At 40.1% G+C, this 14,529-nt stretch overlaps 1 protein-coding gene across 6 annotated transcripts in view; it reads right to left on the reverse strand.

The window, feature by feature from the left end:
* Window positions 1-14,529, reverse strand: part of rnf19b (ring finger protein 19B) — a 119,119-nt gene that overhangs the window by 58,530 nt on the left and 46,060 nt on the right. The window contains exon 1 of one of the 6 annotated variants that reach the window (XM_052036613.1): window positions 4,845-4,863. The exons of the other annotated variants lie outside the window; for them this stretch is intronic. The gene's annotated coding sequence lies outside the window, so the exon portion shown is untranslated. Of the gene's footprint in view, window positions 1-4,844; window positions 4,864-14,529 lie in introns of those variants that run through there. 6 annotated transcript variants of the gene reach the window in all.

Here is a 14,529-nt window from a genome sequence, read left to right on the forward strand (position 1 = left end):
TGGAAGCTCGTTCCATGTACACACCACGCTCCATGTAAAGAAGTTGCCTCTCAGTCCCCTTTTAAATCTTCCCCCTCTCATTTTAAAGCTATGTCCTCTAGTTTTTGATTCCCTTTCTCTGAGAAAAAGACTGTGTGCATTCACCCTACCTATGCCCCTCATGATTTTATACACCTCTAAGTTCACCCCTCAGTCTCCTACGCTCCAAGACATAAAGTCTTAGTCTGCCCAACCTCTCCTTATAACAGACACTTGAGCCCTGGCAACATTCTTGTAAATCTTCTTGGAATTCTTTCCAGCTTAATTACATATTACCCTAACAGGGTAACCAAAACTACATAATACTCCAGCTGCGGCCTCACCAACACCTTGTAGAACTACAGCAATAACATCCCAACTCCTACACTCAGTGCCCTGACTGAAGGCCGGCATACCAAATGCCACCTTCATCATCCTGTCTACCTGTGATTCCACTTTTGGGAACTATGTACTTGTACTTCTGGGTCCCTCTGTTCCACAGCACTCCCCAAGGCTCTGCTGTTCACTGTGAAAGTCCTACCCTAGTTTGACTTCTCACTTATCTGGATTGAATGCCATTTGCCAATCCTCAGTCCATTTATCTAGCTGATCAAGATCCCCTTGTAATTTTTGATAAGCTTCTTCACCGTCCACAATACCACCTAATTTAGTGTCATCTGCAAGCTTATTAACCATGCCTTGTATACTCAGGTTTAAATATGATGGCAAACATATTTCATTAATGCTAAAACAGCAAATGGATACACTGTGGATCGAGAAAATGTCCACGATAGTACAATATTTGTTCACTGACAGTTAAGATGGTACCATAAGTTTCAAAAATGTTCTCCAGTTATTGGACATCATATCCAAAGCCCATTCTGCTATTATCTTAAGCAGAAAGGATGGAGTGGCTAGGTTGAGTTCTGGAGAGGTGACTTAATCAAAATGCAAGTTCTTGAGAGGTGTAGATGTGGTGGATTTGCAGAAGATGCTTCTTGGAGAATCTAGAATGAGGCATCACCATTTTAAAATAAGGGGTTGCCTATTTAAGACAGAGATGAAGCAATTTTTTTTCTCTCAAAGAATTGAGAGTCTTTGGAACTCTCTTCCTCGAAAGAGTAATGGAAACACACATCTTGAATATTTTTACTGTGGAGTTAGACCTGATAAGCAAGGGCGCAAAAGGATACTATGGGTAAATATGAATGGAATTATAATCAGATCAGCCATGATCTCATTCAATGGAGCAGGCTTGAGGGGTTGAGTGGCCTACTCCTTCTAATTCATGTAGAGTCACAGAGAGATACAGCACAGAAACGGTCCATTCAGCGCACAGCACTGACCATCAGTCACCCATTTTACACTAATCTTGCATTAATCCCACCTTTTATTCTCCTCACATTCTCATCAATTCCCAGACTCTACCATTCACATCCATGCAATTTACAGTAGCCAAGTCACCTACCAACCTGTACATCTTCAGGACGTGGGAGGAAGCCCTCACAGTCACAGGGAGAATGTGCAAACTCCACACAGACAGCACCCGAGGTCAGGACTGAACCTGGGTCTCTGGTGCTGTGAGACAGCAGCTCTACTAGCTGTGCCACTGTGCCATCACACTCGTACGTCTGTAACCTGGAGTCACAATGCAATTCTGAATCTGTGTCCATTTTATATATTACGTTGTGTCACAGAGTTTATATACATGGCTAGTATTACTCATCTTAATCTCATTGCATCTGTCTACTAGTGATACAGTAGGGTTATAATAACCATGCAGTATGGCAACTCCCTTACAAGGAAAATAAATTTGAATTGTGGATGCTGCTACATAGTTACGAGAAAGTGAAAAATAATCTAATGTTGTACTGACCTGCATCATTTGCTGCATATTAGATTTCACGGTCTATCATCATGAACTAAACTAGCCCGCTATCCCACGTAACATCTGACTCCATGTCATTCTGTAGGTACGCAAGTCTTTTGGAATTCAGACTATTTTCCAGTTCCCAGTGGAATGACAAAGTTCAGCATCATACTCATAACCATTATCAGTGAGATATAATCACAAATAAAAATCATCTGACAGGAACAGGAAATCAAACAATCCATAAGATGATTGATTTGCAGTAAAATGAAAATTACCCATTTTTGTCCATTTGAGATTTGTAAAGAACCACTTGCAAGAAAAACTGCTCCCCTGGGGCCACAGAAGAAACTGGCATGGGTCTGTTTATGGAATACAACTTCTATGCCTGCAGTGGAGCATCTTTTCTTCCACACCTGTCATGCAAGCAGTTGTACATTTAACTGGTGAGATTCCTGGACCTTCAGACCTATTATAGATCATAATCATGAATTATTTCAAAAATCGTAGAAGCAGAAACTTAATTACGCCATCTCCTGTCATCACGGGTGCACCTAAAAGACCTGTTCACAAAGCCCGCAAAAGAGTAACACTCACATCCCATAATTTTGCTCTTAGACATGCACTACCTGACTGAATTTCTAAGACACATCTTCTTGGAAGGAGAACATTACAAATCATACTCTGCAAATGCCTAAGGCTCAGAAAGGAATTTTCGGAGGGTAACTTTCATTTTTACAGCAGATCGTCATCTGATTTTTTGTTTCCTGAAGAACGAGATAAAAACAAAATTTCACCCCAAACCACATAAGGAACTATTAAGAAAGGTCAAAATCTTTGTCAAAGCAGTGAGTTTATGGAAGAAGTTGATAGAGAAGCAGAATGAAAGAAATAAAAAGGCAGAGCAGAAGTGTTGCTAAGGCAACCTATACAGCCTTGGCTATGTAGGATATGTGTGATTCTTTGTTCCAGTCTTAGGAAACTTTCTCGTCTCTTTTTCCAATACATTGATGAATGCAACTGTAGCAGGTAGACTCTTATTCAAGTTATAAGTCAAAAATGTCACTTGTTCCCAATTTCCAGCCTTCCGTCACCTTCACGTTGTCTATTTCAAACTCTTCACTCCCCTTTCTCAAATTCTCTACCTGCATTTCTCCTCTCAGCTGCTTACACTCCTCCTGCTCCCCCCAGCACCCCCAGGCCCCTTTAACTAACCCCAAAGCAAGCATCAGCTATTCAGTTAAGACCTAGCTCAGCGCACTATTCACAGGCCTCACATGTACTGATGAATTTTGCAAAAGTGACATCAATATGTCACAAAATACCAATGGACATCATTTTGCACCCTCTGAGCAGGTGTGCCTGTACACACAGAGAACTTGAAACAAATTGCCAGATTCTCTACGGTGTACTAAGTACCTGATTGCATCTTGCTATTGGGATATTGATTGGTAGTGAGAGTGCTGTCAACTGAGGCACTAGGCAACCAAGGAATTCTACAACTTAGAGCTGGACTGCTGAAAATGTAGCCTTCACAGAGAGATGAAGGAAATGGGAGGTCCACAAGAGTCAGAATTGCAACTCTTGGAGAGTTGTAGGTTCAGGGGCAGTTTACAATGATGAACAGGAGCAAAGCATTGGGAGGTGGGAGAAATTTGAAATTAAGGATACAAGTTTTAACTGCAAGTTGTAACTAGATCAGGAGGTTGTCTAGATCGGCAAGTACAAGGCAAATGGGACTTAATGTGCATCAAAACATTAGGAATCAGAAACTTAGATGAGCTGATATTTACTGAAGATGAAAGATGCAAAATTGACTAGGAGAAAAAGACTTTTGACATTGACGGCTCACCAAAACAGCCAGGGTATGGTAAATGTACTTTGGCTTACATATTCTGTGTAACAAATATTGTTTGAAAGAAAGTGACATACATACTGTAAACACTCCTGAAGGCCAACACCTTGGCATCCTAATTATTTCTGACCTTCTCACCACATGGAATATTCTTTAGACAAACTTTTGGTAATCTCCTAATCTTACCCATTTCCTTCAGGCCTTCTGTGCTGTGTAATATTTTTACTTCGAATATCCTACATTTTTCACCCAAATCACAACAGTAATTGCACTTCAAAACAACAGTTGGTAGTAAAGTAGGTTGTGACGTGCTGAAGTGGAGAGAGGCACAATAGAAATTCAAGCTTATTCTTTCTTGCATAAATAAACTAAACTCAAATCAAAATGGGACCCTCAACAATTTTTCTATCATCTTAAATTATTGGCTTCTGTTTTAGTTCCTGGTGCTTTGCCGCTGTATCTTCGACTGCTTAAAGGAAGCATTGATATTGCAGTGCATTTTAACAAAAAGGACAGTTTTCTCCAGTTAACAAATGTGTATGTTCCAAAACAGCAGTGCTCACTAGACCATTCCATTTTCTCTTTTATGTATTGTACACTTAAAACTGGTTTTCACTCATTTAGACTTTAATCAATGCTGTATCTGAGTGAGACCAATGCTGTATTTGCTGAAAATATGACAATCATTTTTGAGGTTAGAACATAGAACTGTACAACACAGGAACAGCACTTCAGCCCACAATGTCTATGCTGACCATGATGCTAACTTAAACTAATCCCACCTGCCTGCCCTTGACCCATATCTCTCCACGCCCTGCGTGTTCCTGTGCCTGGCTAAATGCCTCTTAAATACTACTATCATGTCTGCTTCCACCACCACCCCTGGCAGTGTGTTCTAGGCACCTACCACCTTCTGTGTAATACCCGGCCCCCCACCCGCACTCCCTCACCTTAAAGTTATGCCCTCTAGTATTTTACATTTCCACCCTGGGAAGAAAGACTCTGACTATTACCCTATGTCTCTCATAATTCTACATACTTCTATCAGGTTGCTTCCTCAGCCTTAAATGCTTTAGAGAAAACAATCCAAGTTTGTCCAACCTCTCTTTGTAGCTAATACTCTCTAATCCAAGCAGCATCCTGGTGAACGTCTTCTGCACCCTCTCCAAAGCCTCCGCATCCTTCCTGTAACACGGCAACCAGAACTACTTGATACTCCAAATGTGACCTAACCAACGTTTCATACAACTTGTGTAAGGTGATCGTTGCTTCAATCCTTACACGAGATTTCTAATACATAAACAGATATTGATGTGGTAGTTCCCTTTCTCATTGAACACAAGATTAAATTCTTTAACAGTCATCTTTGTCCAATGGGCAGTGCAAAAACATCTAACTTTACAGTTTTTTCATTGCTCTTACAATATAATGAAATTTTATTAGATGATTCAGCCTCTGCAAGTTACCTCAGTACATCTGGCAGTACAGAGGCTGGGCAACCCTCAACAGCGACAAGTAGTCAAGAGACCTAGCAGCAACCAATTTCTCCGTCACAGTCCTCTCCCCCACCCCCACACAATAATCATGGTTTGGATGCGGATGTAGTTTCCTTTGTGTTACGGTGTGGGAAGGCTAACTATATTCCTCAGCATTACTGTAAATTATCATTCCACCAAAGAAAACATATAATGTTGTTGGAAATCATGTCACAACAGGAAATCTGATAAAAACGTTACAGTAATTGAAAATAAGAAAAAAAAACATTTTCTGGAATGAGAATTTCATACTTAATGAGAATGGAAATGAAACGTACTAGAGGAGCAAAAAGTAATGGAAGAAATGAATTTTCTTGTGGGTTTATGATTACAAATAAGCAAAGAAAAAGTAGCAAGATGAATCTAAAATACATTGAGTTGGGTGGTTTCCTGTGACGTACATGGATTGCAATACCTAAAAATAAGTGATGAGAAGAATTTCATTTCAACACACGCCTGCTGCAACACTCAGGGCTTGATGGTGGGGAAGGAAATGCTAACCAGATACTGTAAACACATGTCACCTTTACAGCAGTCAGAAACAAGGTCTTAATATCAAATGTAACCTCCTTAGGGGTGGGAACAGCTCACTGATTTTGCAATTTTCCCAAGGTACTGGATGGAACTGAGGAGAGCACAACTTATACCTTCACCACACAAGCTACACAAACCAGCAGTGAAATTATACTTTCAAATGTGCATATTGAACTGCCTGCACAATACCTTTACCATCTTGAGGTCTTCTCGACCACAAACAGTCAGACTTTACTGCAGTCCTCAAATTATGTGTTTTCCGCTGACTACAATGTGGATAATAAAGGGTAAGTTGGGAAATACAAGAGGAAATACATTAATTTTTTTCACTCATGAATCTTATGGTCACATTGTAAGTGAAGAATCAGTGACTTGTGTGATGCAGGGAATTAAAGAATTAAAGTCTCAAGATTGCAGGCACAGAAGTCTGGTTCATTGGACACAAAAGGGCAAGAGTTTAGCAATGAACTTGTCGACCCCCCCCCCCCCCCCACCCCGACTGTTGCGAGCACAAATTCTGGTGCAATTTGGGGGTGGGATAGTGGGAGGAACAAAAGCATCCTGCCTTATGCAGTGACATTACTTTTGGGGACAGGATGCTGGGCAGTCTAACTAAACCAAATAATGGTGGGCAGAAGAAAGGTTGTGTGTGGTATTTTAAGATGAAAAATGCAGGGCAAACTGGTAGCTCTTGGAGAGCTCTTGGCTAATTACAATGAACAACAAAAATCTGATGGAGTCTGATGTGGTTAGCTATAAAACAAGGAATGTGAAACGTATACCCATCAACAGAATTTTCTTGGGGGGATTGTGCAAATCGAGTTGGAATTTTAAATATTACAAAGGAAATTATACCAGTCAGTTGTGTATCTCTTTTAAATTGGCCAAGATTTAGCTGCAAAAAAAAAGTAGATATTTCCTCCTCTAACCTGTTTCAGCCTAGCCGTGGATTCAATATACAATGATTCATCCCAATAACTGAGTTGGTTAGAGGGAGAATTTTCTTTCAACAAGCCCAGGGATCAGGTTATCCCACAGTCAATATATACTCTTCAGTAACAATCACTTCACAATTACATTGGCATTTCAATGTAAAAAGCATCCCAAGTCAATTAACTCAAGGCATTGTGAAAAAATGCTGTCAAACCAGGAAAGGACCACAAGGGTAATGAAAGCTTGATCAAAGAAATTGGGTTTGAGGATTTGTTTGAATGCACTGGGAAAGGAGGGGCAGGGAAAGTGGGGAAGAGAGTTCTAACTGGGAGGACCCATGTAGCCAAAGGCTCTGGTCCCACTGATGAAGTGAATGACAGGGAACTGAACAAATTACTAAGATTCAGAAAAAATAAATTTGAAAGGAAGGGCAGATTTTTTAAAAATTCCAGTAATCATTGAAGAGTGAATTAGTAATGAGAGTGAATTCTGGCATTAACCTTTATAATAAGTGTGGGTGTTTACAATACAATACATCGTACTCCATTTGATCTTGCTTTCACCCAAAACTGACAATGGTATATCTCATCATAGTACTCAGGTTTTGGCATCCTGGCTAACCTTCTCCACTACCCTCTCACTTCCCTACCCCTCGCTAACGGGGGACTGCTGGGTCATGAAGAAAATGTTGCAGCAACATCACCTGTAATCTGGCGAAGATCAACTATCATTATATCGGCTTGGGCCATTTGTTGCTCTGACTTGGAAGACTGCGATTCTGAAAAATATACTGAAACATGAACGTGCAATCTAGACTATTGCAATCAACACTGAGGAAATACTGTTGTTTTACATTGTAATACACTAATTAAACTGAGGTCCTGCCTTTATATTTCAGATAGATTTGGTGTATCACATGGTCACATCCGAACAGTACTTTCCCTCTTGTGAACAATACAACCAAAACACAGGTTAACATCTTTTGTGAAACACAGCTCTGCAACAGCCTCCATAAAAACAACATCCATTGTGTAACATTTTTTTTTTAAAGGCATTCCCAAGTGGTAAGAAACTATATTAAACGCATTTAAAAAAACAATTAGAAACTGAAGATCAAATCTGGGCCAGTGACTCATTTGAGGGGAGATTGGTTTTATAGGCAGATAGGAAGGCTAATAAGCCATCCACCAATTCCAGGAGCATCTTTCTTCATTGTAGCACCCTTTTGAACAATGTCTGGCAAACTTTAATTTTCCACAGTAGGTATGCCCAGATCCTTTGAATTTCAACTGCTGCAGAAATTAAACATCAGTGTCTTGTGACATTGATCTCGCTGCGGATTTTGATGTCTCAGATACGTCTGCCCTGCCGTGATAGAAACAGCTGCTGAAATCCCTTATTTGGCACCTATAACTCCCCTCATTAGGAATTTGCCACTAGTTAAATTATAACAATGGTTCTCCCAATATGCAGAAATCCAAGAATTACTAACATGAGCATTTCCATGCTCATCAGAAGGCACTGGCACCTCCCCAAGGTCAAGATTTGGTTCTACTTGACACATTCCATATACGGAATTGCACCTAACGCACCATGATATTACTTGCTAGAAGAAAAGTGATCATATTATTGAGAAATTGTGGGCTTTCACTGAAGTACTAAGAATTTCCTTCTTTTGCATTTTAAGGTGACAAATGTAAGGCAAACTGGTAGCTCTGGAGAGCTCCTGGCTAATTACAATAAACAACAAAAATCTGAAAAAAGGATTGCATTTATATAGTGTCTTTTGCATCTCTTTCATGACAGCCCAAAGTATTTTCCATCCAATCAAATATCCTTGAACTGTGGTCATTGTTGCAATGTAAGGAGACACAGTAACCGATGTTCACACAGCAAACTCCTAAAAATAGCAGTAATGACCAGATAATGGCCTTGAAATTGTAATGTGCCACAGTAGGTATGCTGGATGGCTGTTGAGCACTGCTCTAATGAGTCCATCAGTTGCGGACCTACTGCTGCAACCTGCAGTAGCTCTTGGAACCCAAGTCTACAATTGCAAATGAACGGGCATTATACTGGGAGCTTGGTTTAGCATCACAAACTCCTCCAACAGTGCAGTTCCCTCTGGACTGCACTGAAGTGCCAGATTAGGCTATTGTGCTCAGGCAACTGGGGTGGGATTTCAACATAACCTTCATGTTGAGATGGGGGAAGTTCTGCCAACTGAGGCACAGCTGACACACAATAATCTACTATTGTCTTTCAATATAATAAAGTTCATGGTGTCTTAATGACTCAAATTAGCCTTTGTTATTCCAAGTGATCCTCAGGTTCTTAAACTAATATTCATGGATCATATTGCATATTAATGAGAAAGCAGAGAACTTGTGCATGATTTACGAAAGAGATGATAGCCTCTTTAGAGAGGACAGAGTCATCCAGCTTGCACAACGAATGCCTTTTTAAATATAGAGTGTATTCTCAAGCATTGATTTGCAGTTCCAGCTGCAGACTCGTACACGTGAAGTTCAAGAGTTGGTACTAAAACCACTGATTTTCTTAATATATATTAATTACTTGGACTTGGATCTACAGGGCACAATTTCCAAATGCACAGATGAGATAAAGCTTGTGGCAGACTGTGATAGATTTCAAGAAGACACGGATGGGCTAGTGAAATGGGCAGATAGGTGGCAGATGAAAGTTAATTCTGAGAAACGCAGTGTTACATTTTATTAGGAAGATGAGAAAAGGCAACATAAAGATTACATAAATCCAGAAAAGGTAAAGAACAAAGATCTGAGGTTCAAGTACATAATCAATGAGAATGGCTGAATGGCTTGAAGAAGCAGTTAAAAAATAACTGTGGGATCTTGGGTTTTATAAATAGAGAAATAAGAGCACAAGAGAAAGGAAGTCACAATAAACCTTTATAAAACACTGGTTCGATCACAGCTAGAGTATTGTACCTAATCCATTCTGTCAGAAGGACGTACAAAGGCTTTGGAGAAGGTGCAGAGGATATTTATCAAAACGATTTAAGGATAAGAGACTTTAGATATGTGGATACACTGGAGAAACCAGGACAGTCCTCCTTGGAACAGAAAAGATCTGATGAAAGTACGTAAAATCATGATTTGTATGGAGATTAGATAGAGAAAAAGTGTTCCTACTGTCAAGAACTAGATGATACATAGAATGAAGGTGATTAGAGATAGTGACAGAGGAAAAACCCTATATTTGACAAAGCAAGTGGTTGGGGTCTGGAATGCCCTGCTAGGGTAGTCATGGAAGCAGATACCCAGCCCTCCTTTGAATGCTACAAATGTAAGCATCTGAAAGAAAAGAATTTCCAGGGCTATGCGTAAAAGGTAGGGGAGTGGGAGTAACTGTATTGCTCTTACATACATCCATGACTCAGTGGGCCAGATAGTTCACTTCTGTGCTGTAACCATTCTCTGTTATCTATGGCTTGGTAAGACTAGCACTTAAGGCAGTACAGGAAGGAACCCTATTGATGGAACTTTGCATTAGTCAGCTAACCTCAAAAGAATAATTACTTTGGTTCACGTTAAAGTGTTCCCAATTATATTCAAAGGACTTTCCACATTCTGCAATGGAAAGTTTAATGGGCGAGACCCAGAATTGCAATATTTGGATATTTACTAAAGTAAAATAATGAAACCGTAACCACAAAAAAAGGAAACAGTTTTACACAGACAAACACTTTTGTGCATTACAGGGAGATTTACCATGGTCAGAGGGTGTCAAGCTATTGGAAACAGCTACAAATTTGGCTGTCTTTTTTAAATTTCAAGAGTGCCATGGATATGGTAATCTCACTTTGTCTTCATATTTAATGGAGACAGAGTGAGAAGCTATTTATCTTTACAATAAAATCTGCACACTTGATGAAATAAAAATGCCAAGTGCTTTACACTCAGACATAGAGTTAGATGTGATAGCTGAGGGCTCCAAATGTTAATGCACTTTTGGGGGCTGCAGATAGCCACCTTAACAGCTATTTGCAGACATGCTGCAGAATTATAGACTTGTGTTTACAAGCCTCTACCAATGTAAAAAAAATGGATTCTTTAATTTCCTTTGAAGCTGCTTCCCAGATCAGCTGAGATTATAACCATGTGCCTTTGTCTGAAATTTTTTTAGGCTTGAAGTAGGAAGTGAATTATTTTTGCTGTCAATCTCTTGTCACTCATGCAAAGCAAGGAAATGACTTCCTTTGACCAAGTCAAGATAAAGCAGATATACCATATAGTTTGTATAGAAGTGGGATATTAAACACAAGCAACATTTACTTTATCAGATTCCAAAAGAACATGAAAGTAGCAAATTTGGATGCAAGAGTTGAGATGGCTGGTGATAGGCCTTTATAATTTTACACACATTGTGTCTCACTCACCAGTTCCCCAATTCAACCTGGAATGTGCAAGAGTACCTTCAACAAGATTCTTCTGTGGTGGTTAAGTTCCTCCTTGCATAACGTAGTGAGGCGGGAAGGCTGAGAATGAGATTATTTTTGGCCATTTTCCCTTGCCTAGAATTATTGCCAAGTTAGCAGTTTCAACCTTAGATGCCACTTGAAAGCAGCAGCAAAGATTTCGAAATGCCAGCTTTCATATGTGAGGATATGCTAAATTACAGCAACAGTAAAATGTGGTTTTACTTTTCACCAGCGATGCAGTCATTGTCTAAATTTCACCACTACCAGGCCAAGAGTGAAAACATAATCATACTGGAACTAAATGGAGAAAGATGCCTTGGGGAACAAAGTGGCAGTACACTTCTCTCTGTATTCAGTTGGATCTGTGCCACCTAGCTTATACTACAAAGTTTAGCACTTGGTGAATTTATAATGAGCATTAAAAAAGACAAAAGAATTAAACATCTCCTTTGTGTCCATCTTCATGAAAGACGCAAAAAAACCTGTTAGAAATACCAGAGAGCAAAGGGTCAAGTGAGAATGAGGAACTGAAAGAATCAGTAAAAAAAATACTAGATTAGTTGGTGAGACTAAAGATCAATAAATCCCAAGGACCCAATGATCTACATCCCAGAGTTTTAAAAGAGACTACAGAGACAATGAACACTCTAGTTATCATCTTCAGAAAATGTACAGAGTCTGGAATTGTTCCTGTGGATTGGAGGGTAGAAGATAAGACCCCATCATCTAATGAAGGAGGGAGAGGGAAAACTAAATAAATAAATAAAAAGAAACTGATTCTATCCCAGTTTATGAAATGTTGTCAACCATTGGGCTGCATTGATACATATTATTCCATCTAATCATTGCAGTTATGTATTTAACAAGTAACTGAAATTATTATAATGCCTAAAATTGTCCTGATTTTGTAGTGTGGTGATCACATCATACTCCAGCAACCCACAATAAAGACGTATGCATTTTCTAAGTAACGTCGTATACCTGAAAAGGTCAAAATCATTGCATTTATGCAGGAAGAACTGCTTAGGACAATATTAAAGTTAAAACTACATCTTGGAAGCCAAACAATTTGATGAAAATAATAAACCATACATCTCATTTGGCAAGGCTACACTTTAGAAACATTAGTACATAAACAGTCAAGGGATTCTGGTGCATATAATTATTTTTGTGAAACATCATGTTTCTCCTGACATCAGTCATGTGGGAACTGACGTAGAATTAAACCATGTAATGAAGCTAGTAAACGGTCACAAAAAATCAAAGTGGCCATTTCCTGTAAATAAGACGAACATGAACAGAAAACTGCACAGCTGACTGCTCTATTAAAGGCCAACCTTAAAAATCCCATTGTTCCAAATTACTTCTTAATGCACACCACATAATATGCAGATCTCAGAAGAGATTGTAACTTTTTTTCAGTACAAAAAGAATCTTTTAGTTTTGAAATACTTTTGGTGGTAATTAAAATACAATTACAGAATGCACTTTGTATCATCCTCTTCTTAGGCAGGTCCTCGGGATCAAAGATGACTTACTTCCACTCCAGTTTTGTGATTCACAAGATCACAGGGCTGGTAGTAGCTGAGGTGGTCCAATTCTTCCACTATCTACCCAGGACCTCTATGCTCCTGATGCGTGGCCTCTGGGTTCCTAATCCCAAATTATATTCTCCTTCTCCATTTTGAGTGGTCATTGGCCAAAGATTCCCAAGATTCAGTGGAGATGATGCATTTCTTCAAGGAAGCTTTGAGTACAACCTTGAATCTTTTTCTCTGTTTTCCTGGTAAACTTGAAATAGTGTGTGTTTTGGGACTTTGGTGTTGGCACACAAATGACACTGACTGATCAATGTTGTCAACTTAGTGTAACCAGGGTCTCAATATTGAAGCACAATAGGATGGATCTTACACTCAACATCTGTAAGACAAAGGTCTTCCACCAACCTGTCCCTGCTGCACCACACTGTCCTCTGGCAATATAGGTTCACCACAAAACTCTGGAAAACATGGACCACTTCCCATATCTCAGTGAAGGCAGACATAAATAATGAAATTCACCACCACCTCCAACGCTGCAGTACATCCCCTGTCAACTGAGGTAAAGTGTAACGGACTGGATCAGGGGAGAAAGGGCGGGATCAAGATAGGAAGAAATAATTTCAATTTCAGTGGGACAAGAATAGGCTGAAACAAATGGGTCTGTCTGGACAATCCTTCTTGTAGATCTTGGGAAGCAGGCAGAAGCGGAGAGTGCTGGGTTGGGAGATTATAGGGTTGGAGGATCTGGAGGGGAGATGTTCAGTGGTGAGTCATGGTCCAGAGGGAAGAATCAGGAGGTATCTGAAAACTAAAGTTTGGCCTCTGTGAGATAGAAGTCAGTTCACCAGACCGCAACAACAACATTCTCATCAGCAGATTCAATGACGATATCGGGATTGGTACTTAGTGCGCAGAATGCTGGAAGTTCAGAAGGGGTTAAGTGAGAATGAGTGAGGGGGGAGGGGGACATTGAAATGGCCCAGTCATTACCCATTCACATCCCTGACATCTGATGCCTGCCATCATTTTGACAGTTTCCAATTTCCTGGCCCCAACCAGCTCATCTATACCATGTACATACAATCACACGACACCTGCATCCCACACCACACGAGGATGGTTTAAGGGCTCTCCACTCTTCTTAGAACAGAAGTACATCCAGTTCCCCTCCATCAATGTACACATTTGCCTGACTGAACTCATCCTCACATTGAACAACTTCTCATAAAATTCCACCCACTTTCTCCAGATCAAAGGTGTAACGATGGGAACTCAGAAGTGCCTATCTTTTTGTCAGATACAAGGAACAATCTTTGTTTCAGTTCTCTTCAGAATCCCTCCCTCAACCTTTTTTCCTGACACACTGATGACTGCATTGGTGCTGCCTCCTGCACTCAGCGGGAACTTGATATTTCAGTACTTGTGCAGCCAATTTCCACCGTGCTCTCTCCTCTTCCCTTCCCTTTCTGAATCTCTCCATCTCCATCACATCCTCACAGCTCAACTCAACTATACTTCTCTATACTTCAACTATATTTCACTACACTCAACTATACTTCTTCCTAGAACGGAGACACAAGAGACTGCAGATGCTGGAATCTGGAGCAACAAACAATCTGCTGGAAGAACTCAGCAGGTCGAGCAGCATCCGTGGGAGGAGAGGAATTGTCGATATTTCGGGTCGAAACCCTGCTGATGGGTTTCAACCCGAAACATCAACAATTCCTTTCCTCCCATGGATGCTGCTTGACCTGCTGAGTTCTTCCAGTAGATTGTTTGTT

The sequence above is a fragment of the Pristis pectinata genome, chromosome 22, assembly GCF_009764475.1.
Source record: "Pristis pectinata isolate sPriPec2 chromosome 22, sPriPec2.1.pri, whole genome shotgun sequence".
NCBI lineage: Eukaryota > Metazoa > Chordata > Chondrichthyes > Rhinopristiformes > Pristidae > Pristis > Pristis pectinata.